Genomic DNA, 25073 nt, shown 5'->3' with positions numbered 1-25073 from the left:
TTCAGAAGGAGATGATCCATCCTAGTTGAGTCCTAAATGAAGAGAAGAAAGTAGTGGCTATTTGGGAGAAAGAAGAAGAGATGGGTGTGAACTGTCTAGACCAAGAAAATAGCCTGTTGATAATTCCAGGGGCCGGAGTTAGGTTGTTTAAATAACACCAAACAATTCAGTATGGCAGGATCATAAATTTAAGAGCTGGAGAAAGAATTCTGGAGTCTTGAGAAATGAAGCTGATAGAGTGATCAGGGGCTGGATGAAGAAGGTTCTTGTAGATCATGTTTTAAACAGAGCACTGGTGTTTTAGCAATATGGCTTATAAATGTGTGAAAAGGTGTTTTGAGAGGCAGCAAAATTGGAGATAATATAACTTGTTAAGGGAAAGAGTATGACTGCATGGTCTGAGGTAGTGTCTGTGTGAATGGAGACCAGCAGAAGGATTTGAAAGAGATTTTGGGTGTGTGAATACTCAGGTCTGGTTGATTGGATACAAGGGTGAGGAAAAACCCAGGATATATCGGAAGAGATTAAAATATGTCACGGAGATTTGATAGTTAAGTTCTCCTCTGACACTAAGGTTCTGCTCTCTGTGAAAGGACTGTTTCTTCTTTCATGACTGTTCACAGTAAACGCTGCTAATCCAAACCTCATCCCGCTGCACACCAGCCTGGGCAAAAGAGCAAAACTCCAACTCAAAAAAAAAAAAAAAAAGAAAGAAAGAAAGAAAAAAACTATTGAATGCTCCTAGGGCAGTTCACATGTCCATAAATATAAGTGAAATATCTCTATCCCCTAAACTATGGACAGAAGAGATTTAAAAGATCACTAAAATAACATATATAATGTAGCATATATAACTCAACAATTTATCTTTTTTGCCTCATAGGTACACATATTACTATTTCCTAGTTGTCATTATTGAAGAAATAAAACAATCCTGTCCATAGAAGTCCCCTCATTACCAGTGTAGAAGAAAGGGATAATTTATTATCAAAAACCTATTAACAGGTTTATTTGCATTGAAGGTTACATGAAAATTACTGCAAAGACTGGACAGAATTTCACACAGACTTATATAGTAAAGTAGAAGAAAAAAACAATTCAATTCTCCTATCTGGTCAAGAAATAAATGGATATACCTTCCGATTGTTTTCTGTATACTTCCTGAAAGATTCCAGCGATTATTTTGGAACAATGTGTTTACAGTTCCAAGGGTCAGAAAATCTGTGAATTTGCCTTGTATAATCAAAAGATTGGACCTCTTCTTAGACTTATAATACATTTGAGGAGATACCCTTAGGAGAGGAGATTGAGGAAACAGCTATCTCCCTTCTCTTTACTAAACAAATAAAATTGCTTCATTTTATTCTTGAGTCATGAAGACCTCTCTGACTGTAATATCTTCACTGGTTTACCCTTCCCTTGGTTATACTCTCTGAGGCCAATACATGAGATGGTTAACTTTGATGTCACATAATCCAAATTTGAGGGTAAAGTGTATATGAGAGACCTTAAGACCCTGACAAATTCAGGGACTCCAAGGGACTCAAGGTCAGTGAATTCCAAGGCCTTATTCAAGTTGTTGGCAGACTCAGTAAATGTCAGAGTCCTATCATAGCTCCAAACTGCCTGCCTCCAGCTATTTGATCAAATGTGTTTTCAACCAAGAAACACCAATTCATTCTAGAGGGGACATGTCCAGATTTTTTTTAACAAGAATGATACCAGGCAATGAATGGTCATTTGTCCTTCTCTTTCCTTTCCCTGTTTCCTGGTGTTTTGGTTTTGTTAAAAGAATAGCTTTAGACAAAATAAGTTCAACAGAGTTTATCTGGGTATTAAAGAATTCATGAGTGGGGCAGTTGCCTAAACTAGAAGAGGTTCAGAGAGCTCCACTCCAGCAGCATGGGCAGTGAGCTTTTATAGCTGAATGGGGAAATCAAGGAAAGAAATTGGCTAGATTGGCTACAGCTAGATGCTTACTTTATTTGGGTATGATCTGGTGGAAAGTCCCTAGTTAGAAGTTAGCTGGAAGTTTCTGGTTGCTTTAGCTTAAATTTTGTTTTACTATTTACATTTGGCTTCCGTTTGCTTATGTAGGAATCAAAGGTACTACTGGATCTCTCTCAGCCTAATAGCCTCCCAATTACATTTTTAAGGAACAATTTCTTAATAAACTCCTGTAATGGGCATGTACCATGTAAAGTGGAGTCAGACTGAGGAAGGATTGTTTTGTTCTTTTCTGGATTATTTCACAGGTACTTGTTAAAGGTATGTATTAGAAAGAAGAGTGTATCCTCCTCAAGTACATAGAAATTCTATCTCAAATCACCAAACCCTTTCACATCACCTCCAGAAAAGACTGGTTTCATAGTGTTCCACCTGATACTTAGAATATTGAGGGGCTTTTTGGCTTTCCTGTAGGAACATCTCTGCATGATGGCTGAACATGACTTGCTAAGCTGCAACCGCTGATGTCACTGTCAGCTGTTATGTGTGGCCAACTAATCCCTGATAGGCTACTTAAAATAGAAAAACTACTGACATGTGGTCATTGGTGGAGGTTTGTAACAATGCATTTACAAGTAAGGACTTTTACTGATTATGTTACAGGGAGACTGAGGAAAAGATTTTATTAGACTTCACATAAAAATCTTTCTAAAGTATATAACTTTAAGCATTCTTGCTCTTTCTGCAAGCACTTTGCTTATATGGCATCTGTTATAGCTCTTTGTTCTCTCCTTTCCTTTTCTTCAGTGTCTTTCACCTTCTGTTCCCTACTTTCCTCTTCACTTAAACATTCTTTGCCTCCCATTTTCTCTCAGTTCTATTTATTTTTCTTTTGCATTCTCCAAAAATGTATCCTTAGTAGTCATGGAGCCCAGAAATATGAAGTTTCGCTTTTCTTAAATGGATGAAAAGAAGGAACTACACAAATATTTAATTTAATATACAGCTTTTCCTCTTAATATAAAAACCAGCCATATTTAAATTTTTCTTTGAGAACCTGGGTGAAACCTCTTCTGCCTTTCCTGTCTTGTGTTGCAGAATTGAGAAGGGTCAACTGAAAACACTAAGACCTCTCATTGGCTTTGTCAGAGAGGAATTTTACCTTGAGATGGTACATTGACCATCTGCAATTTGCAACCTTCTCAAAGACCAATATTATCATAGGTGTTTTACAGTTCCATCAGGTAACTAAAACTCTTTATTGTTATAGGCTTTACTTCCAAAATTCCAAATTTATTCATTTTGTTCATAGCAATCAGCTAAAAGAAAGATGTAAATATCTCTATTGTTCATTTCAGGAATTTCCTGAAAGAATTATCAAGCTTTCAGTAGAAAGCATCAGTGGACAGCTTTCACTATAAGACTCTTACCCTCTTGCCTCATCAGTATTTCAATCTTGCAATGCCCACCAATCCTAAACCATTATATAATGATGCTTACTCAGTCTTAATGAAGCATTTACATTGTAAGACTCACCTTAAACCTAATGTTATAATCCCAATTTTCCCAACTTTGGCTCTGACAACTAGTAATAATTTGTTGGAGTCAGTTCTCTCTTACTGCAGAGCCAACCGTTAACCCAGTTTGTATTATCAATGGGCTGTTTTGCTGATGTTTTGAGAAGTCAGCATTTTGACACTTACAAAATTAATATTCAGAGACCATGCAATGCAGCTACTATATTACCTTGAGCTTGTTGAAAACATGAATTCCTGGGGTCATGCCTGAGAATCTGAATTTGGGAATACTCAACATTTTTCCAATATGAGTGCTCCATGTACTATGCTTGAGAAGCACTGGATCTAAGCAGATATAAAAATATAAAAACTCACCATTCAATAATACTGAGATAACTGGATAGCTATATACAGAAGAATAAAACTGAAACGCTACATTTCACTATATACAAAAAGTCAAAATGAATTAAAGATTTATATCCGAAACCTCAAGCTATAAAAACCCCAGAAGAAAACCAGGAAATATCATTATGAACATTGGTCTTGGCTAAGATTTTATGACTAAGTCCTCAAAAGCAATTGCAACAAAAATTAAAATTTATAAGTGGGATCAAATTAAATGAAAAAGCTTCTACACAGCAAAATAAACTAACAACAGAGAAAACAGACAACTCATAGAATGGGAGAAAATATTTACAAACTATGCATCTGAAAAAGGTCAAATACTCAAAATCTATAAGGAACTTAAGTAAAAATCTAATAACCTTATTAAAAATGGTCAAATAATATAAACAGACGCCTCTCAAAAGGTGACACACAGGTGACCACAAACATTAAAAAATGTTCAACATCAATAATATCAGAGAAATGCAAATCGAAACCTCATATCTCATATGATATCATCTCACACAAGTTAGAACAGCTATTACTAAAAAGGCAAAAAATAACAAATGCTGGCAAGGCTGTAGAGAAAATGCAATGCTTATACACTGTTGGGAATGTAAATTAGTTCAGCCACTGTGGAAAGTAGTTTGGAGATTTCTCAAAGAACTTAAAACAGAACTATCGTTTGACCTAACAATCCCATTACTGGGTAAATACCCAATAGAAAATAAATTATTCTACCAAAAAGACACATGCACTTGTATGTTCATAGCAGCACTGTTCACCATAGCAAAGGCATGGAATCAGCCTAGATGCCTATAAAAGGTGGACTGGATAAAGAAAATGTGATATATATACACCATAGTATGCTAGGCAGTCATAAAAAACAAGATCATGTCCTTTGCTACAGGATGAATCCAACTGGAGGCCATTATCCTAAGCAAATTAACACAGGAACAGATAACCAAATATCCCATGTTCTCACTTATAAGTGGGAGCTAAACACGGGGTGCATGTGGGGTACATGTGGACACAAAGATGGGAACAGTGGTCACTAAGGACAGTGTGATGGTTAATACTGAGTGTCAACTTGATTGGATTGAAGGATGCAAAGTATTGATCCTGGGTGTGTCTGTGAGGGTGTTGCCAAAAGAGATTAACATTTGAGTCAGTGGGCTGGGGAAGGTAGATACACCCTTAATCTGGTGAGCACAATTTAATCAGCTGTTATCAAATATAAAGCAGGCAGAAAAATGTGAAAAAGAGAGACTGACCTATCCTCCCAGCCTACATCTTTCTCCCATGCTGGATGCTTCCTGTCCTCGAACATCAGACTCTGAGTTCTTTAGTTTTGGGACTTGGACTGGCTCTCCTTGGCCCTCAGCTCGCAGGCAGCCTATTGTGGGACTTTGTGATCATATAAGCTAATATTTAATAAACTCCCCTTTTATTAGTTCTGTCCCTCTAGAGAACTATATAGGCTAGAGAATAATATAGGCTGCAAAACAGGGAAGGGAAAGAGGGTGGCAAAGGCTGAAAAACAACCTATGAAGTACTATGCTTTCACTATCTGGGTGATGGGACCATTCAAACCCCAAACTTCAGTGTCATACAATATACAAACCTGCACATGTACCCTTTGAATCTGAAATAAAAATTGAACTAAAAAATTAACACAAATAAAAAATAAAAGAACCAACGCTTTCTTTTGTAAGATGTACACAATTCCATAACAATTATAAAATAACAAATCTTTTACTATGGTTAAGAATATTAAGTCTAACAATTTGTATGACATTTTGCTTCTCTTCGGGAACCTCAAAACACCACCTTTAATCATGCAAAGTTCAACACATTGTTAAAATTGTAAAACGCCGAAAGTTAAAAATAAAACATTTCTTTATCATTGTCTTAAATATTTCAGACCATATTTGTAGGTATGCGTGTGTCTATGTGTGTAAAATGGTCAGAACTTTATCTTTGATGAGACATGTACTATGGAAAATGAACTTTTTTATTTAACACTAATACTTGTCAATCCAGTAGTGTCCTTTAAAGGAAATACAGTGAAACTTTCTCTTATCAACTTTTTTGCTATTCATCATGTGTTAATCAAGCTGTAGAAGGTACCCATCAATCACAGACTGCCCTGGGTTTGACTCTCAATTTAAATTTATCTCTTTGGCTCAGTTTCCTTATCTTTAAAGTGGGAGAAATAATCTGTACAGGGCTGTTTACAGGATTGAATTTGTAACATACTAAATACATAGTGGGTATTCTGCAATATTAATTTCATTTCTCTTTCTTACCTTAATTTCTCTTGTCTGAAAAGGAAAATTAAGAATTGGGTTTTCTTTTCCCTAAAATTGATGTTAATCTGATATGAAAGTGAACTTAATTTATTAGTTGTTGAAACAGTTATGCTATCTAACTTCAGCTGTCCAAGATTTTGTTGTTGTTATCGGAGGGAAGTGTTAGTTATTTTTCTTCATAGCCTTCCTTCCTTCCATGAAATCTGTTAGTCTGGGTCTTTAAAACTTAATTTCAAACATCCTGCCCAAAATAACACTATTTGTTAATCTTGTTAGCAAAGATTACTTTTCAAGTGGATTTTGTTTATGAACTCTCAAAATGGCAAAGAAATGAGGTAACTTTGACAATGTTCTAAATTCATGTAAGTTTTGACTCTCTTTGAAATGAAATAAAGCTGCTTATTTCTTTAAGTTTTGACCTGCACCTGTAAAAGCCTGTGATGATTAACTATTTATCATTTCAGTTTGGATTGTGAATTGTTTTGGTAATTAAAAGCAGATGGCAGAAGCCGGAGAAAATTGTGTAGCAGCTGATTAGTGGAAATAAATGAATTAGAGATATTTAACTCCAGATAATAGATGGGTCAAATGCAGTTTATACTTCACTGTGTGTACTTTTAGAGTAATTCCAAACATGATGTTTGATAATATATTGAGAAGTAGGTGTTTGTTCTTCATCTTGTTTCACTCTCTGTCCTATGACACGATGTTCATGTTCCTTGAACAACACGTGCATCCGCACATTAATTTCAGCTCAACTTGATTACTTGGGTCACCAGTCGCCTCTTGATAAGGATTTGCCTTGCCTGTGGGATGCCTTGAGGCCAAGCATGATGTGTTGCTTGGATTTTTCTTATGAAGCTTGTTTTACTGGCTCTCAAACCCAGCATTCAATGAAAGTCAGCTATCCAATAAAGTTAATCTTTCAGCCTAAGAATTTTCATTCTAGTGCTGAAAACAAAAGCCTTCGTAGGAAAAATAAAGTTGTTTGGCAAGTTAGACATGTTTTAAACATGTTTATGGGCTTACGCCGATTCCCTCTCAGGCCTCACAATTAAGATTCTAATCCACTCTCCTGGAATTTGTGAAACCAGTTTGAAGGATGGAGGACTCTCTGTAGTTTCAATAAACCTGTGTTAGGATTTATGTGGCCCTAAAGGTGAAAGGATCCAGGCCTAAATGCAAGCCCACTGAAGCATGAAAATTCATGTTCCGTGAATGAAAGTCACCAAAAATAACGAAGGCATTTTGGAGAGTTTTATACATCCTCTGGAAAATGCTCACTGGAGTAGGAAAATTGAGAGAATTTAAAAAGAATAATGCCACAGATAGTCCTTCTCAAGGCAGTCATCCTTCGAGAATTTTATTAACCTTTTGGGAATAGCTCTATTTTATTCTTTGTAGATTTTTGCTCTCAAAAAGATGTTGACATATGAAAACAATTCTGTTTTTAAAGATGCTATGAGAACCTATCAATCCTTTCTGAGTTAAATTGTGTCTTCCTAAAAATGATATGTTGAAGTCCTAACATCCTGTACCTCAGAATGTGACTTTATTTGGAAATAGGGTCTTTGCAGATGTAACCAAGACAAGATGAAGGGATTAGGGTGGGCTATTGTCCAATGATTGCCATCCTTATAAAAGAGAAATTTGAACAAAGACACAGAGAAGGTGGTGTGAATATAGCTGTGTGATGAAGGAAGTATGGACTGGACTGATGCAGCTGCCAGTGAGGAATGGGAAGGGCTGCTGTCTACCACCAGAAACTAGGAAGAGGCAAGGAAGGATTCTGCGCAAAGTCTCAGAGGGAGCATGGCACTGCTGATTCCTGAATTTGGGACTTCAGCCTCCATAACTGTAAGACAACATGCATTTTCTTTTTTAAACCACCTAATATCACATAGTTTTCTATGGTGGCCCTAGCAAAATAATATACGATTCATTGTCCTTCATGAAAACTCACCTGGAAGAATAGATGAGCGATAGAATATAATGCTGTTTGTCATTAATATATATTCTTTCAATCTATTTATTAATGTTTTAAATAATAAATTTCTGTTAACACATCTATTCTTCCACACCTGGAAGAATAGATGAGTGGTAGAATATAATGCTGTTTGTTATTAATATATATTATTTCAATGTATTTTTTAATGTTTTAAATAATAAATTTCTGTTAATACAGATTCATTAAGGAAAATGTTAAAAATAGAGATAAGTGATCTGAATTGGTTCTTGCTCCATATAGTCTCTTCTCCAGAACATACCAGGGCAATCATCTGTTAAGAATTTTATTAACATTTTGGGTGCAGCTCTATTCCCTTCTTTGTAAACTTTTGCTTTGATAAAGAAGTTGGTACAGTTACAGCATTTACAGAGAACTAGTTAAAATACTAATCTTGCCTATTTTCTCATTGGAAGCTTTCAATGTCTTTTATCTCTCTTACAGCAAAGCCCATAGGATTATATGGACCTATGATCCATATAAACCATTACAGCAAGTTTTCAATAACTTGGAGGCATTTGAAAACTTGTGATGTCTGGGCTACATACTAGATAAATTCTGACAGAATCTCTGAGACTACAGACTGGGCACAGATATTCTGAGAATCTTCCTGGGGATTCTTCAAGAAAATGGGACATAAGCTCCATATCTTAATAGATACAGCAGGAAGGTTTCAGAAGAATATAGGCTAGGAGATGTGGTGGCCATCTTAAGACATTACAGTCTACCACTATGTTGGGAATTGATTGGAAGAGGACAATGAAAAGTGAAGAAGAAGAGCAAAAGTTATTTAAGGAAAAATAATCTTAAATTGCTTTTTAGGCTTACACACAATATTAAATTGTATGCTTACTAGGGTTATTATCCTCCAAAAGTAATACTGTTATTAACGAAGGCTGTGGGGAAATATTGTTTGTTATATGTTATATGTTATATGTGTTATGTTATATGTGTTATATGTTCCTAAACCCTAGGGTATACGTCATTTCATTTGCTTTGTTCAACACCTAAGTTGGACATTAACACAGAATAAATGCTTTGGAAGAGTGATGATAGTTTTCTAAAAGTTTTCAGAGATCTTTAATACTTGGGCTATTCTTACACATTCAACCTATTACATTTTTTTGCCTAAAAGTATATATCAACTCAAACACCTGGTAAGGTTAGTAAAAAAATAAAATAAAAACAGATTTAAAACCAATTACTAAAATTTGGATGTTTTTATTTTTAAAGGGAAAGCCCATGGTTTTCTTTTTAAAGAAAATAGGAAGCCAGTCATTCCAACTCACTATTATTTTAAGAGATAATACAGAGAATTTCTGGACTTTAATCCATTTCCAATTATAGGTTTCCATGTTTGGGAATACAAAATTGGCCCAGTGGAATCACTTGTTTGTCTTAAGTAAATTTATTAAATATTTTTAAAGAGGAAATGGCTGCTACAGTCCACTTGAAAGGTAACTGTCCTGTGGCAGTCCCAGGACTGGCTGCAGTGATGATGAGTATGAGGAGTGGTGGCTAAGAAAATGTAGACAGAACAGTGTTCTAGTTTCCTTTTGTCTCATTTATCCCCGTTGGCAATCACCCCAAAAGAGGGGCTCACACCCAGCTCTGCCTTGTCCATGTGAGTTCTTGGTTCACAAAGTCTCATAAAGCAGAAGAATAAAGGGAAGGAGAATTGAAAAATCCTTTTTGATGGTCTTGTTGCAAGCCTAAGTTTATCAAACACTCGGTTGCATATTTTTCCTAGAATGAACTGTTCTCATTGCTGCCTAGATTTGTTGTTTTTGCCAAAGTTCGAAGTGTATGAATCATGTAAAAAGGATATAATTAAATGTATGAGAAACTTTAATATTAGGAAAACAGGTGAGTGGCAAAGCACCACCAACATATTCATGCATTAAGCAGATATCTATTAAATGCTTACAAGGTACAAAACAGTACCAAGTGATATAAGAAGCTTGTTCTAATTTAGATCAAATTTGGATGGAAGAGTTGATCCTGTAGCCATCTTTCTTGTTAGTCCAGCACTCACTTTCACTCAGCCAAGTTTACAAAGCTGCACATTGCTTACAATTTGACTCATGGACTGGTGGGTTTTTATTGCTGCTTTCTCTTTTCTCAGCCTTTTCATTGACTGTCTGAGTACACACCATAAAATCAGCACCATTGGCTTCAAAGACATTTATTAGAACAACGCATTTGTAAGAAGAAATTTTATGAGACCTGTGGCTTATGAAGTCCTTGATCTATTTACTCCAGGTGATTGGATCCTAATGTTTGCAGCGAGGACAGCCCCTAATGCTTACAGGGTAAGATGAGAGAAGTTTTAAACTTACCAATTGCAATAGGGTGCTCAGGTTCCTTTCAATGACTGTGACCCTCACATTTATGCCTCCTTTTTTAAATCTAGGTCCACAAAGCATAAAGTTAAAAGTGCCTATGTGCTAGACAGCCCTCTTGGAAGACTAGCCTGCAACAACAACAACTTTAATGGCATATTTTCTGTGTAGCTACACTTAAGTGAATGTGTGTGAGGGGTGTGTGTGTGTACTTTCAAGATCTGTACATCTTATTCATTAAAATGAACCAACCAGTATCTACCAAAGAAAAGTGAATACAAAGAAGAATACAAATTTGTGAGAGCAAAAATGGTAAAAACACAGAAAGAACTTTTCTTAGGCAATAATCTTATAATTTAAGGATGTTTCAACACAGTAGAATAGATTTTGGCTGAGGAACAAAGACATTTATTAAGTACCTTCTATATCCATGTCAGGTACCGGGTAGTCATTGGAGAATCAAAGCTGAATTAAGATTTGGCTCACACATCTGAGAAGTTTTGGGGGGTAGGGAGGGGTTAAATAACTTGACTCGGGTCTAAAGAAAAATAATGCACTAGCACATATTCTGTGGTAGTTGCCTGCAGGAAGGAGTCAAGGAAGATATCCTGGAGTGGCAGATACTTGAACTGGCGCTTGAAGCATGACTGGGGGTTTTCCGGGCAGAAATGACAGGACATTATGTTCCAGGAAAATAACCACAGGGACAAGATACCACAGAGGAAAAACACCCATGTGCAACCAAATTGCCAACACTAGGAGCCTATAAGAGAAAGCAGCACAGGACAGATCAGGGTGGCTCAGAGACTTGGATAGTGTGAGATATCAGCTGGAGACTGGAAGGACTTGAGAATTTACAGCTCTTGAAAAATAAAGAGGGAGAAAGTATCAGTGGCTACTCAATGGCAGTGACAGCATTTCCAAACCAGCCTAGTCAGGGGCAGTCTTGCAAGGCAGTTATAAACAGAGTCTGTGAAGCCAGACTGCCTGGTTTGCATCATTGATAGATCACTTACTCCCATGGGACCTTGGGCCAGTTACTTAACTGGGTTTCAGTTTACTCATCAGCAAGTGGAGATGGTTAATAACAAAAGTATGAGGTTGATACTGTGAGAATTATATGAGTTAATGTACATGTACATGGACCATTGTTGGCATGATATATACTATTGAAATGTGATTAAAGATGGAGGTTTACATCATTGACATGTGTACAAGAGGACCAGGTGAATGACATGACACCCACTGTGTCAGTAAGGCTGTGTGTGATGGGGAAGGGAACCACCACGGCTGATAAGAGTAAAGGATTTATTATATGATGATCTTACACACCTTTCATGGGTGCTGGTTAAGCATTATATGTAGTTCTGCTACCTCTATATTTGGGGTGGGACCAAAAGTTGGCAGGGTGAACATTGGGCAGATAAAATGAATGACATGAAGTTAGGGAGGCAGAGGGAAGCCTGGAAGTTGTATCAATCTGTCATGCCTTCGAGCCTCATTTTCCATGATGCAGGTAACATGCAGAAGCTGGTGCCCTTCTTTACAGAGCCGCATGTACTCCCGGCCCAGGATGCAGAGAAGACAAAGAAGGAGAAGACACGGAACTACTGGATGTGCAGGACAGGGCATGGCCATTGCCACAGGGGAGCAGCAGTTCAGAGAGAATGTGTGTGAGCTGTCACACATCTGCCTGCAGCAAACTTCAGAGTGTAGATGGCCATTATCTCACTGCGGCCTTCCAGATGGCCTTCAAATTCCTCTGCTGGCTGTCCCTAACCTAGATCTCTCCAGGGAAGGGAACTCTGAGAAGGTATCTCCAGCACAGGACACTGACACAGTACAGCGAGTCTGCCTACACATTCAAACTGGCTGCCACACTGTGTTGGGACCCACGCTCTCTCCTCTTTCCTTACTTTCAGTTTCAACAATTAAAGAAAGAACACATGCTCCCACCTCAATACTGAGAAATAATGCCACCTCTGTGACTGAACTATCAAGGAGCCGAGAGGAAATCAGTTGTCATTCCAGGGAGATAAGGCTGTAAAATGGAGCATGGGCTGTGGAAGTGCCAGATGGCTGGATTTCTGTCTCTCCTTTTACACCTGCTTCTCCTGCCAATTTCTTCATCCCAGTAAATGCCACTCCCCTCATCCCCCAACCCAAGTGTTCCAGTTTTGGCTCCTCCTGGACCCTCCTTTTTCCTTGTCCCCCACATCTAATTTTGAAACTGACACAATAATCCCATGGACTGATAAGCAGAAATCGACTGTTCTTATTTTAAAGCTTGAAACTTGCATTGGTTTTATGAGTTCCTTCCTCAGGAAAGGATCCTCCAGGCCTCTCAAAAAGTAACAAAGAGCTGAAACTCAGAAGATGATCACATCCAAACAAAGAAGTGCCAGGCCCCCTAATTCATCATGATTGCTTTCTTACCCTTCCCAAGTTCCTGTTTCCTCACACATTGTTACATTTCTTCCCTGCTATATAAGCCCCTAATTTTAGTAGGTCAAGGAGATGTATTTGAGACTGATCTCCCATCTCCTTGGCTGGAGCACCTGATTGAAGCCTTCTTGCTTGGTAATAATCATTGTCCCAGTGACTGGCTTTCTGTAGGGTGAGCAGCAGGACCTAGACAGAGCCCCTGGTATTTTGGTAACAATTTGTTAGAAAATCCTACCAACTCTTCCCCAGTACTCATTCTGAACTTGCCTGTTGCCCTCTTCCTCCAGTACTGTCATTTTCTTCTAAGCCACCTCTTCTCTGGCCTGGACTCCTGCTGCAGCTTCCACCTGATCTCACCCTTTCTACTCTATACCTCCCTTCCCAAATCATTCTCCCCATGGAAGTTTGGATGACCCTTTCAAAATGTAGTTCATATCACCTCACAGTGATGCTGCATCTTACACTGGCCCTCCAGAAATTTAGGATAAAATCAGAAGTCTTTCTTCTGGCCTACAATTCTTGCATGGTGAGGTCATCACCTATCTTTATTATCTCACTTCCTGCCTCTCCTCCTTACTCATTGTGAACGTCTTTTGCTTTTCACACATGTCAAGACTCATCCCACTTGAAGAACTTTGCTCTACTGTAATCCCAGCACTTTGGGAGGCCAAAGCGGATAGATCACTTGAGATCAGAAGTTCAAGACCAGCCTGGCCAAAATGGTGAAACCCCATCTCTACTAAAAATACAAAAATTAGCTAGGCATGGTTGCATGTACCTGTGAGGCAGAAGAATTGCTTGAATCTGGGAGACAGAGGTTGCAGAGAGCCAAGATGAGAGAGAGAGAGAGAGAGAGAAGGAGAGAGAGAGAGAGAAACTTTGCTCTAGATTAGTGGTTCACAATCTGGGGCAATTTTGCCATCCACAACCTTAAGGATATTTAGCAATGACTGGATAAATGCTGATGCTAAATATTCTACAATGCATAAGACGATCCGCCACAACAAAGCATTATCTCTCCCAAAGTGTCAGCCTTATGAAGATTGAGAAATTTTAGGTGTTCCCTTAGCCTAGGTACTCTTCTCAAATCCAGTCATTCTGGCATCTTTCTCTGTTTTAATTTCATATCTATCCAGTGATTCTTGGTATTTGTTTGAATTATTGTGCAGATCCTCTATCAGGTTATAAGTTCTAAGACGGGAGGCGCCTGGACTATATCCTAGCATTCTGGGATGCTCAGGTAGGCGGATCACCTGAGGTGAGGAGTTCGAGACTAGCTTGGCCAACATGGCAAAACCTGTCTCTACTAAAAAAACAAAAGAATTAGCTGGGCATGGTGACAGTAATCCCAGCTTCTTGGTAGGCTGAGGCAGTAGGATTGTTTGAATCCTGGAAGCCAAGGTTGCAGTAAGTTGAGACGGCCCCATTGCACTCCAACCTGAGCAACAAGAACAAAACTTCACCTCAAAAGAAAGAAAGAAAGAGAGAAAGAGAGAAAGAGAGAGAGAGAGAGAGAGAGAAGGGAGGGAGGGAGGGAAGGAGGGAGGGGGTGGAAGGAAGGAAAGAAAGGTGAGCTGTAGGAATAAGAACCAGAAGCATAAAAGATATCCACGATATCCAGCAATTGTGAACATTAAATGATAAATATAGCATTTATCAATAGTATCTGGCACATCGATAGTGTTCTGTAAGTATTGTATTAAAGCTTCTACTGACCTCTACTTAATAAGGATTAATGATGTTATTTGATACCAAAAAAAACTAGATTGGGATTTGGAAAACTTGGCTCATTTCAGGGCTACCAGATAAATTGTGCTTTAAGTTTTTTCAAACATGTTTTGAATGTCTGCAGAGTTCAAGGTGCTGAACTTTTGCAACAGACAATACAAAGTGACTAGAACTAGCCTGCCTTTGAGAACTTGAAATCTATTGGAGGAGATAAGACAGGCATGTAGATAGCTAAAACACAAGTCAGAAAGTAATAACACATTTTATTTACTCCAAAATGCATATTCCCCTACCTGATCCCTGCTCTCTGATTTTAATATGTCTAAACCCAGGATTGTTTTAATAGATGACATCTCAGATTTGATGGAGTAAGGTAAATTTCACTAGAGAGATACCAGTACACTTCCATGGGAATCAAAAGGAGAGAGCAATTATTTCTAGCTGGGGACTTCAGGGGAATGAGAAAATATAGACAAAAAATAGTAGACATATTAGTCAACATTAGAAAGTGTCCTTGGTTTTCTTATCTCTAAAATGAATGGATTAGTCTAGATTACAAGTCCCTGTTTTAGTAGTTTGAAGTCTGACGTGGTAGCTCTGGACATTTCTTGCAGCTGCCGTATTCCCTGTCCACCTGTTCCTTCTGCAGAGGTTTATCTGGTCTGTCAGTAGGAAGGCGAGTCATTTTGCTATGGGACAGTTGTGGTGTTTTAGGTGCTCTTGAGCCCGCCAGACTCCCATTATAACTGTTTCTCAGGCTACTACCCATGTCTGTCATTTCCACAAGGCTGTAAACTCCGTGGTGTAGGGGCTGTGTTTGTTGGGTATAGAGCTATTTACACTCACATACCAAGAACAGTTTTTGGCACATCATTAAGTCCTCATTGGTACTAGCTGAATCAATACTGAAGGGTAATAAATTTTTTATCAGAACCTACTAACACCTTACTTGGATGATCAGCTAAACTTAATCATTTAGGAAAATGGAATGGTTAATAAGTATTTTGCTGGCCTGGCATGGTGGCTCATGCATGTAATCCTAACACTTTGGGAGGCTGAGGCGGGTGGATCACAAAGTCAAGAGATTGAGACCATCCTGGTCAACATGGTAAAATCCCATCTCTACTAAAAATACAAAAATTAGCTGGGTGTGGTGGCATGCACCTGTAGTCCCAGCTACTCAGGAGGCTGAGCCAGGAGAATCGCTTGAATCTGGGAGGTGTAGGTTGCAGTGAGCAGAGATTTTGCCATTGCACTCCAGTCTGGGCAACAAGAGCAAAACTCCATCTCAAAAAAAAAAAAAAGAGTAAGTATTTTGCCAAAAGTAGCTTGGGTACTTCAAAACTAGATGACATAAATGCACTTTTTTCATATTGTAGTAAACTCCTTTTTTTTTTTTTTTTTTTTTTTGCGGCTGAAAAGTTCCAACCTGACCTTTTTTTTTCCCCTGTGGAAAACAAGAACTTGGTTAATCTTTTGGAAGTGGCTAAACTATATGTTTAGGCTGTTTGGGGACAAACCTGAATGCTCAGTGAGGTTAAAATTGTATTAAGCTTGATGTGCTGCACAGGGCCAGCCATCTTGTGAAAGAGTAGAGAGAAGTAATTCTCATGGCGATTTTTTAAATAATTAGTTTCACAGCTTCCATTTTTGGAAAAAGCATTAGGACTAGCACTGGTTCAGAAACAATATGATTAGACAGCATTAGAGGAGAAAGAAAATGTCACATTTAACTTGTGCAGAATGTTCAGAGATAAACCAGCAATCTTCCCCGTTGGTAAAATAAACAAGCAAAAGATGGTGAACTAGACACAAGGAACCCTGCCAAAGTCAAATTGCCCCTGGACATTTTACGGTCCCTTGTTCATTTCTATTTCATTTGGTTATTCCTGTCTTTCCAATACTCCATCATCTTTAATCAAGCTTAAAATTAAACTGGGAAGCAGTATTTTCTGGTTTCTACTCTATTTTTTTCATTCTCATCAGAATCTAAAGTTATACATAAGCAAGTATTCATATCTAGAAGAAACTCTTCTAGCCATATTCTAAACTCTTCTAGCCATGACTATGATTGTACATTCATAGGAAAATGTTTTAAATGAACCAATATTATTGCTACTTTTTATAATGTATTATTTGTCCCTTGAATAAAGTAACTAGTTTGAAAATGTTTGGAGCATCTTTGGAAAACTCCTTGGTAACTGTTATACAAAACTTGAAAATGAGTTGCCTATGATGCATATTTGGCACAGAAGTGTCTTGCTGCTATTGCAAAGGTTTTTTTTTTTTTTTTTTTAACTTCGGTTCCAAATTTATAATCCAGCAGATTTTACATAAATATGTAAATGTCTGATCCTTCCTGAAAAAAATTTCGAAGGTCTAATAATGGACTCTTCAATTAATCCCAAAAAATATTTCCTGAGAACCTCCTATGTGCAGGCACTACATGGGTGAATTACCTAGAGTCCTACAGTAGCCATCTCTTCTTAGGGGAGGGGTGGTGGCTGTGCATGTTCTCCAGTGTCCCATGGTCCGAGCCACTGCAATGAGGCTTATTCTCAGTGGCTGTTTATCATCACCCTTGCATTGTCGATGTACTCATAATGGAGAAAAGAGTCCTTATTTCAATATGTGGCAGAGATGGCAAGCTGTCTAATAATTATTTGGAGTTGCCATTGGAAAGTGCCTTCTTAATTATGTACTGCACTTCACAGCCCTCTTTATACAAGCCAGGTAACAAATTCTCACTAATGGAATGCAAGCAGAAGTAATGGATTTCATTCTTGACAAGGTTTTTGAGAAAAAAACCAAGAGTCTCCAACCTCTTTCTCCCCTTTGAAGCTGGGATTGGAATATCCTAGACCTTCAGTACCACAGGATGAGAGCAGTGTGAGTCCCTAAGTTCCATACGGAAGAAAGGCATCACTTGAGCACAAACATATGCAAAGAATGATTACACAGGGGTTTAACATTAATTTAGGTAAGACGTCGTGTTTTTTGCCAAAATTGGAAACACTAATGATTATTTGACAGACTGAAATGTTTCAAAAGTGGAAGAATCACCTGCCCAAAGCAGTAGTTTATAGTACCTACCTGAACTTTGTAGGAATTTGAGCTTGAGACTACTTCCTTAATGCAACAGTTAGATCATTGGTTTTCCTGTAATTTTGTTCTGGATCTAGCAACTAGCAACTCTATTGCCAGAGTAAATTTAGTCATGAAATTCAGACAGCTGAAGATAAAACTCTAAAATTTTAGACAAAAGGAAAATGGCTTAAGATAATATTTTCAAAAACTCCATATTCAAAGTTTTATCTATGGAAGGCCATAAAGTATAATAAAATGAAGGATTCTTAGAGTTCAAGGTGGTGTAGAGCCATCCAGCCTTACCCTCTATATCCAACGTGGGAATTCTCTCAGTTTTTATATTTAGGTCTCGCTTCTTTATCAATACTTGCAGTGATGAGGAACTCCTAACCACACAAGACATCTTTACTGAACAGTCACTGTTGTTAGATTTTCCTTTATCATTTTAGATAAAATATGTCACCAATATCTATAACTGACTATAATGAATTCTGTTCTCAAATGCCTAGGAGTTTACAGGATAAACCGGATTTCTCTTCCATGTGTTTACATAACAGCCCTTTAGTTACTGGAAGATAGATGTAAGGTGTCATCTGCACTACTAAATCTTAATTTTTCTAAACTCAACACCCTCAGTTCTTTCAATTGTTACACATATTTATGACACTATCATAATCTTGGCTCTTCTAGATGCACTCCATGAGTTTATTCTTAATTATAGCCTATTTTTATTATAATTTTGCATTTGCTTTAGATAATCCTTATCAAACTGTTGAAAGATATTTCAAGAGTTGAAGTATATGGTTGACAAATTTGTTGTCAACCATATATCACAGATTTTTCTGGTAAGCACAGCCAATGTTTTTCCAACTTAATGTATTAATCCTTCATCTGGCAGTTTGACATATTTCTAAAGCTTTCCTATATCTCAGTACTTAAAAACGTACAGTTTCTGCAGATTTTATGTGAGGGGAAAATTGATTTAATCTCCCTGGAAACCTGTTTGTTTATTCTATCAGAATAAACTGGAATTTATAAGAGATTTGGAGGCAATCTTAAACTTGAGATTTTTTTCACTGTGATTTTTAAATAGATAATTATTTTCTCACTTCTTCTTCATATTTTTTAACTGCCTTCAGGTTCTTGCATTTCTAAATGTCTGTAATTTCTTATGGATTTCTGAAATTTTCTGTATTCTAACTTTGTGCAACTTGAGGAAAACATTATTTTATTTATCTGTATATCTTATAGGATGCTTCATGGCTCTAACGATTCATAAAAGTTGGTGAAGCAAAAATGCAACTCTAATCTTATAACTAAATAAACTTTCTTAAAAGAGAAATGTCCTAACTTAGATAGCTCAGACAACTTTTTCTAGACCAGGTTAGACTTACACTGAAGTTTCTTCAAACAAATGTAGTTACTGTACTTCAGTGGAAAACTTTGCATTTCAGGCTTCTTTTTCCTTTATTTATTTTTCCTGGTTCCCTTTTTTTTTTTTTGAGACAGACTCTCACTCTGTCACCAGGTGCCAGGCTGGAGTGCAGTGGCGTGATCTTGGCTCACTGCAACCCCTGCCTCCCGGGTTCAAGCAATTCTCCTGTCTCAGCCTCCCGAGTAGCTGGGACTGCAGGCATGTGCCACCACGCTCAGCGAATTTTTGTATTTTTTAATAGAGACGGGGTTTCACTATGTTGGCCAGGATGGTCTCAATTTCCTGACCTCGTGATCTGCCCACCTTGACCTCCCAAAGTGCTGAGATTACAGGCATGAGCCACCATGCCTGGCCTCTGGTTCTCATTTCTTAAGATGCTGGGAATCCTATATGGTGTTGGTGTAAGGAGGAAGAGCGTGGTCTATGTACTTGCCCACTTAGTACTGGGAAGTAACACAATATTCCAGGAGGGCTTCTAGGCTGGCTCTGTCTGCTACTGATCCCATGGGGTATAGTGACTAGTTGTTACTGCCCTCACAGCAGCAGTGACTGAAGTGCTGTCACTGTTGTATGTCATATGGGGTGGCTGAAGTGCCTAGCTAGGTCTCCATGAAATTTCATGGCATGAGTGGTCCTTTGAACTTCACCCCAGGGACTCTTCCACATGACTCATGACAAGTTTCTCTTGGGGTCTGATGTTCTCATTTATGTTTGTATCTTCTTATAAGCCCATAGAAAATCTGGTATTATCTTCTGTACCAAATTTAATTTCAAAGAATACTATAGATGATTCTAACCCTTTCCAGCCTAGACATAACTTTGCCCATGTCACTTATGATCTACCCCAGATCAACTTGAAGTGTCTGCTGTCAAGTAGCTCCAGTCAAACAGTGGTTTCTAGTTGTGTAGATTCTGAGCCCTTCGCTCAGTTTGCTTGGAGGGCTATTTTTTTTTTTTTTTTGGTGTCATCTCTTTCCCTCAGTGATTACTGAGGGAACAGGTAGGATGAAATCAACCGTTCTACCAATTCGCTTTCACTTTCTATTCATCTCCCTTTATGGCTAGGGAAAGAAACCAGCTTTTCAGGCTTGAATATTTTTTTCCCAGTTCTTATGCTTGGTGAGCTGTCTTCAAACCAGGTACTTGAAGCCACCTCATTTATTGGTGGTCTGTACAGGGGGAACAGAGAGAATTACAAAGATGTAGTCACTATGTGGCTCAAGTAGAAGCCACAGTTATCAAGCAGTTACATGCAGTTATCAAAGACAGCTTTAGTTTTGAGATTTTGTGAGTCCTTTTTCAAAGCATATTGACACTGGATAGTGGTCAGATTAATAAACTGAAGATTTTCATTTGATGAAGTACTTATCTGATCAAAATGTAGAACTGAGGAAACAACCCATTTAATTGTGAATTCTTGAAAGATAATTCTGGAAATCGTATTCCTCTTTTCATCTTTTGCAGAGCTACTCTTGAACAGTTTCATAATTCAGATAACTGAAAAATGAATCCCATCTCTCAGTCCACCTGTTGATATTTAGTAAGCCACTAACTACGTGGTGATATAAAAAAAGAACCTGGTACTTGCCTTGAGGGATGGTTTTTACATTTTTTTAAAGCTGTAATAAAAAAGGCAAAGGATATGTGGCTCATAAAGTCTGAAATATTTACTACCATAATCTTTACAGACAAATTTTGTAGACCCCTGCCTTAACAAAGCTTACTACCTACTCACTGATGGCATTGTTACTAGAATATGATATTTTCATTTGTATTTTTAATCATTCCTTTATAGTTATTATTTTGCTATTTTTATTACTGATATGACTTAGTCTTTAACATCTGGAGACATTTTATCTAATTTTCAATAATTTTCCTGTGATTCTTATAATCTGTTCATTAACTTTTCTTTTAGATAAAATCTGGCTCTGTTGTCTAGTCTGCAGTGAAGTGGCCCAATCTTAGCTCACTGTGACATCCGTTTCCCAGGTTCCAGAGATTCTCCTGCCTCAGCCACTGGAGTAGCTGGGACTACAGGCAGGCACCACCATACTCAGAGAATTTTTTGTGTTTTTAGTAGAGATGGGGACTTCATATGTTGGCCTGGCTGGTCTTGAACTCCTGACCTCAAGTGATCCACCCACCTCGGCCTCCCAAAGTGTTGGGATTACAGGCATGAGCCACTGTGCCTGGCCTATTCATTAGCTTTTATTTCTTTTTTGAGATGGAGTTTTACTCTTTTTTTGCCCAGGCTGGAGTGCAGTGGTACAATTTTGGCTCATTACAGTCTCCAACTCTTGGGTTCAAGCAATTCTCCTGCCTCAGGCTCTCTAGTAGCTGAGATTACAGGCATGTGCCACAACGCCTGGCTAATTTTGTATTTTTGGTAGAGATAGAGTTTCACCATGTCGGTCAGGCTGGTCTCAAATTCCTGACCTTAGGTGATCTGCCCATGTTGGCCTCCCAAAGTGCTGGATTACAGGCATTAGCCACTACACCTGGCCTTTTCTTTCTTTCTTCTTTCTTTTTTTTTTTTTTTTTTTTTTGAGACAGAGACTTGCTCTGTCACTGGCTGGAGTGCAGTGGCACAATCTTAGCTCACTGCAAATTCTACTTCCCAGTTTCAAGTAATTCTGCCTCAGCCCTCCGAGTAACTGGCACTACAGGCGTGCACCACCATGACCTGCTAATTTTTGCATTTTTAATAGAGATAGGGTTTCACCATATTGGCCAGGCTAGTCTCGAACTCCTGACAGTTCAGTTGATCCACCTGCCTCAGCCTCCCAAAGTGCTGGGATTACAAGCATGAGCGACCATGCTTGGCCACGTTCATTAACTTTTGACTGCCTTTCTTGCTATACAAGTCCATGAAGCTCTTTTACTTAATTTATATAGTCTCTTGGGCAAAATAAAAAAAGAATATTTGAAGACCACATTAAATTATCAAATTGATTTCCTACATTTGATTCAGGTGTTGTTCAGACTCTACCTGACAGCTGTATTTAGTAAACAATTGTACATTTTTCAAAAAAATGTTTATTTGAATGGTTATGCCATTTGTCTTAAATTGATTTCTTAATTCAGTCAAAAATATCAATGTTTATATCACATATATAGATATAGATGTGGACAGAAAGAGATTTCTTCATCCAAGAAAATTGTAACATACGAGAACATTAGGTTGTCCTCAGATTGACTTACTGCTATATTTCAACACCATTACCTTAAATTCAATGTGTTTCACTATAAATTTTAGGAAAGAGGGGTCACAGCCATCTAATCTAAATGTTTTCTTCAGGATATTAAAGAAAAATATTATTTTAAAAATCAAATGAGTTTTAAACACTTCTACTAAAATCAGAGTTATATCAGAATTTCCTGAATTTGAAGGGTCATGATGGATTATGCCCTTTTCTGTATGAAAGGAGTTAAAATTTTGAGGTGTTTTGCTATGTCAGTTTCGTGTACATAACAATTCAAATACTCTTTAAGTTGGTATAGCACAACCCATATGCTTTTCTTTACTACTTGTTGCTACTTGAATTATTCTAATCCCTGTCATGTATATTGATTATTCTATTCTTTTATGACATTTATTAGGCCAAATAGAAACAGGAACAACATAATAATTAAACATGCTGAAATATGTCAAATGATTTCCATGATGAATATTTCTGCCAACTCCAGAGGAATAATACATATTAGAATTCTTTCAGTTCTGCAAATAACCCAAAACCTTTCCTTCCTTGGGGGCCCTTGCTGCCATTCTCCTGGAATGTTCTTTCACCAACTCCTTGACCCACTGATTCTCTCATTTTTCATGGGAAGTGTAGGATCAGTCTACAGTACATGATTACTTGGACTAGATTCACCCCAACCCTTATCTAGAGGTTTCAGAATGATGGAGCTGGAGCCATTGGCATGTCCTTTCCTACTTTGTGGTATAAACCTCTAGATCATGTTTTACCTGGAGATTTTTTGTTTTCAGATTATCTGCTGTTTGCTCCTCAGTATTGTTTTCTAAAACAGGCAGTATATAAAACCCTCTTCTGGAAAATTTTAAATTATTTGGCTTATTTATCTTAAGGCCTGAAGATGAGGCTAATGTGTTCAGTGGAAATACAGACAGTTGAAAGAGTTGCTCCTCAAATGGTAATGCCAGGAAAGGCTCCTCAAAACCATGAGTCTAAAATTCACATCATATATTACAGTTCAGGGAGTAACATCCTTTTGTAATTCTAAGGACTAGGGAAACAGTGCAGCAGTGATTCCTTTGTATAGACGTGGGGATTTGGCATGCAACATCTAAACCATATATATGACAAAACACTTGGTATACATATCTAGAGTCTGAATGTGAGCTACAAATACAGCTATAATTAAATAGTGCTTATAGATTTTTCTGTAAAAAAATTTAGCAGCTGACAAACTATGGATTTAGTTTTGGAATCAGTTCTTTGGACTAGAGTATTGCTCATTAATGACAATAAAGTCTTTTTATATGCTATTGTATATATGTTAACTTCTATCTCTCTGTGTTTGTATATGTATTTTCAATACTCTTTAAGCAATAATTTTCAAATTAGTCTTTTGCAGATGTTTTATGCCAGCTGCAGCCTCTCACCATTTAAAATGCCTATATACTTATCTAGTTATATGAAAATGTCAGTCATAGGGAAAACAAAGCCATCCCAGTTCCTAGATATTTGCACATTACATATTTTGTATTGAATTTTGCATACCTTTTCAGCTATTCCTGCAAAATGCCAATAATTAGAGGTGAATAAACCACCAAATTGGTCAGTTTCTTTCCACATGGGAGGGTGTCCTCTATATTTTCTATTGTTTTATCTTACTAGACTTCCATAGTTTAAAGGAGACAGTTGCTACCATTTCCCAAAAGAAAATGTTTTCTGGTGCAGTGTCAAGCAGAAAAAGCATAGAATTTGAGTTAGATCTAGGTGTCAGTTCCAGTTCAACTATTACTAGCAGAGTAGTCATTTAATTGTCTGTGAAAATAAGAATGGTAAGAATATTTCACAAGTTTTTAGCAGGAGCCAAATGAGATATTGTATAAGAAAATATTTGGCCAAGTGCTAGCCATAAATTAATATAATCAATTATTTAGCTTATTTTGTATTCAGCATCAAGTAGAATTTTCTTTTAAACATTCTCAACAAGGGTGATATTGCCCTGGAGTGATATCACCCTTGTTGAGAGTGCATGAAATAAAATTGGGTCTAAGGGCAGGCAAAAAACAAAAAACAAACAAACAAAAAAACCCCTTATGTTTTATACATACTAGATGCAGATACAAATACAGCATATAAAAATATATACAGTATAACTATGTTATTAAAATTTTATGAGGAGAGCAATTAGAAAAAAAAGTCTAAAAAGGCTCCGTAGGCAGGTAATAATGTAAAAAAAAGTTGCAAAATACTGCATTATAGTGCTATACAGCAGGTGTAAGTCTCAGCCTACACATTAAGTGTGGATGAAATATAAGTTTCTTGTTTTCTGTTCTTCTGTAAGCAAATTTGTTATTTTATTTTTTATTTCATGCTCCCATTCTGCCAGAAGGAAGACATGTAATCTGAGTCAATTCAAGGAATCGCAGATCTGCCTTTGCCCATTTCCAGAATCACACCTGTGCTCTTGGTAGTTTTAGCAATAAGGTTTGGGGAAACTGGCTATTCTTTGAATGTTGAGATTTCTGTGGATCTGAACGTCACTCTCAGGTGCTTCCTCGGCACTGTGTAGTGCACAAGTCAGAAGCGGCTGCTGCCTTGCTGCTCTAGAGCTGCAGGAATCTTGGTAGAGCTCTCCTGGGCCTGCCTAGATCCTTTCTCCAGATGGTTCTGTTCTGTT

The 25073-nt window shown here is 37.6% G+C and overlaps 1 long non-coding RNA gene across 1 annotated transcript; it reads left to right on the top strand.

Annotated features, from left to right (window-relative positions):
• The first annotated feature begins 4918 nt into the window (after window positions 1–4918).
• Window positions 4919–23889, top strand: LOC116529500. Its single transcript, XR_004259523.1, has 3 exons — window positions 4919–5074; window positions 15241–15245; window positions 23878–23889. It is a non-coding gene; the product is annotated as an uncharacterized LOC116529500 (long non-coding RNA).
• Window positions 23890–25073: the final 1184 nt, after the last annotated feature.

Source organism: Sapajus apella, unplaced genomic scaffold, assembly GCF_009761245.1.
Source record: "Sapajus apella isolate SASKATOON/1434 unplaced genomic scaffold, GSC_monkey_1.0 scaffold3, whole genome shotgun sequence".
In the NCBI taxonomy this organism is placed as follows: domain Eukaryota; kingdom Metazoa; phylum Chordata; class Mammalia; order Primates; family Cebidae; genus Sapajus; species Sapajus apella.
Note: the sequence above shows the minus strand (reverse complement) of the source record. Positions and strands in the feature narration are given on the sequence as shown.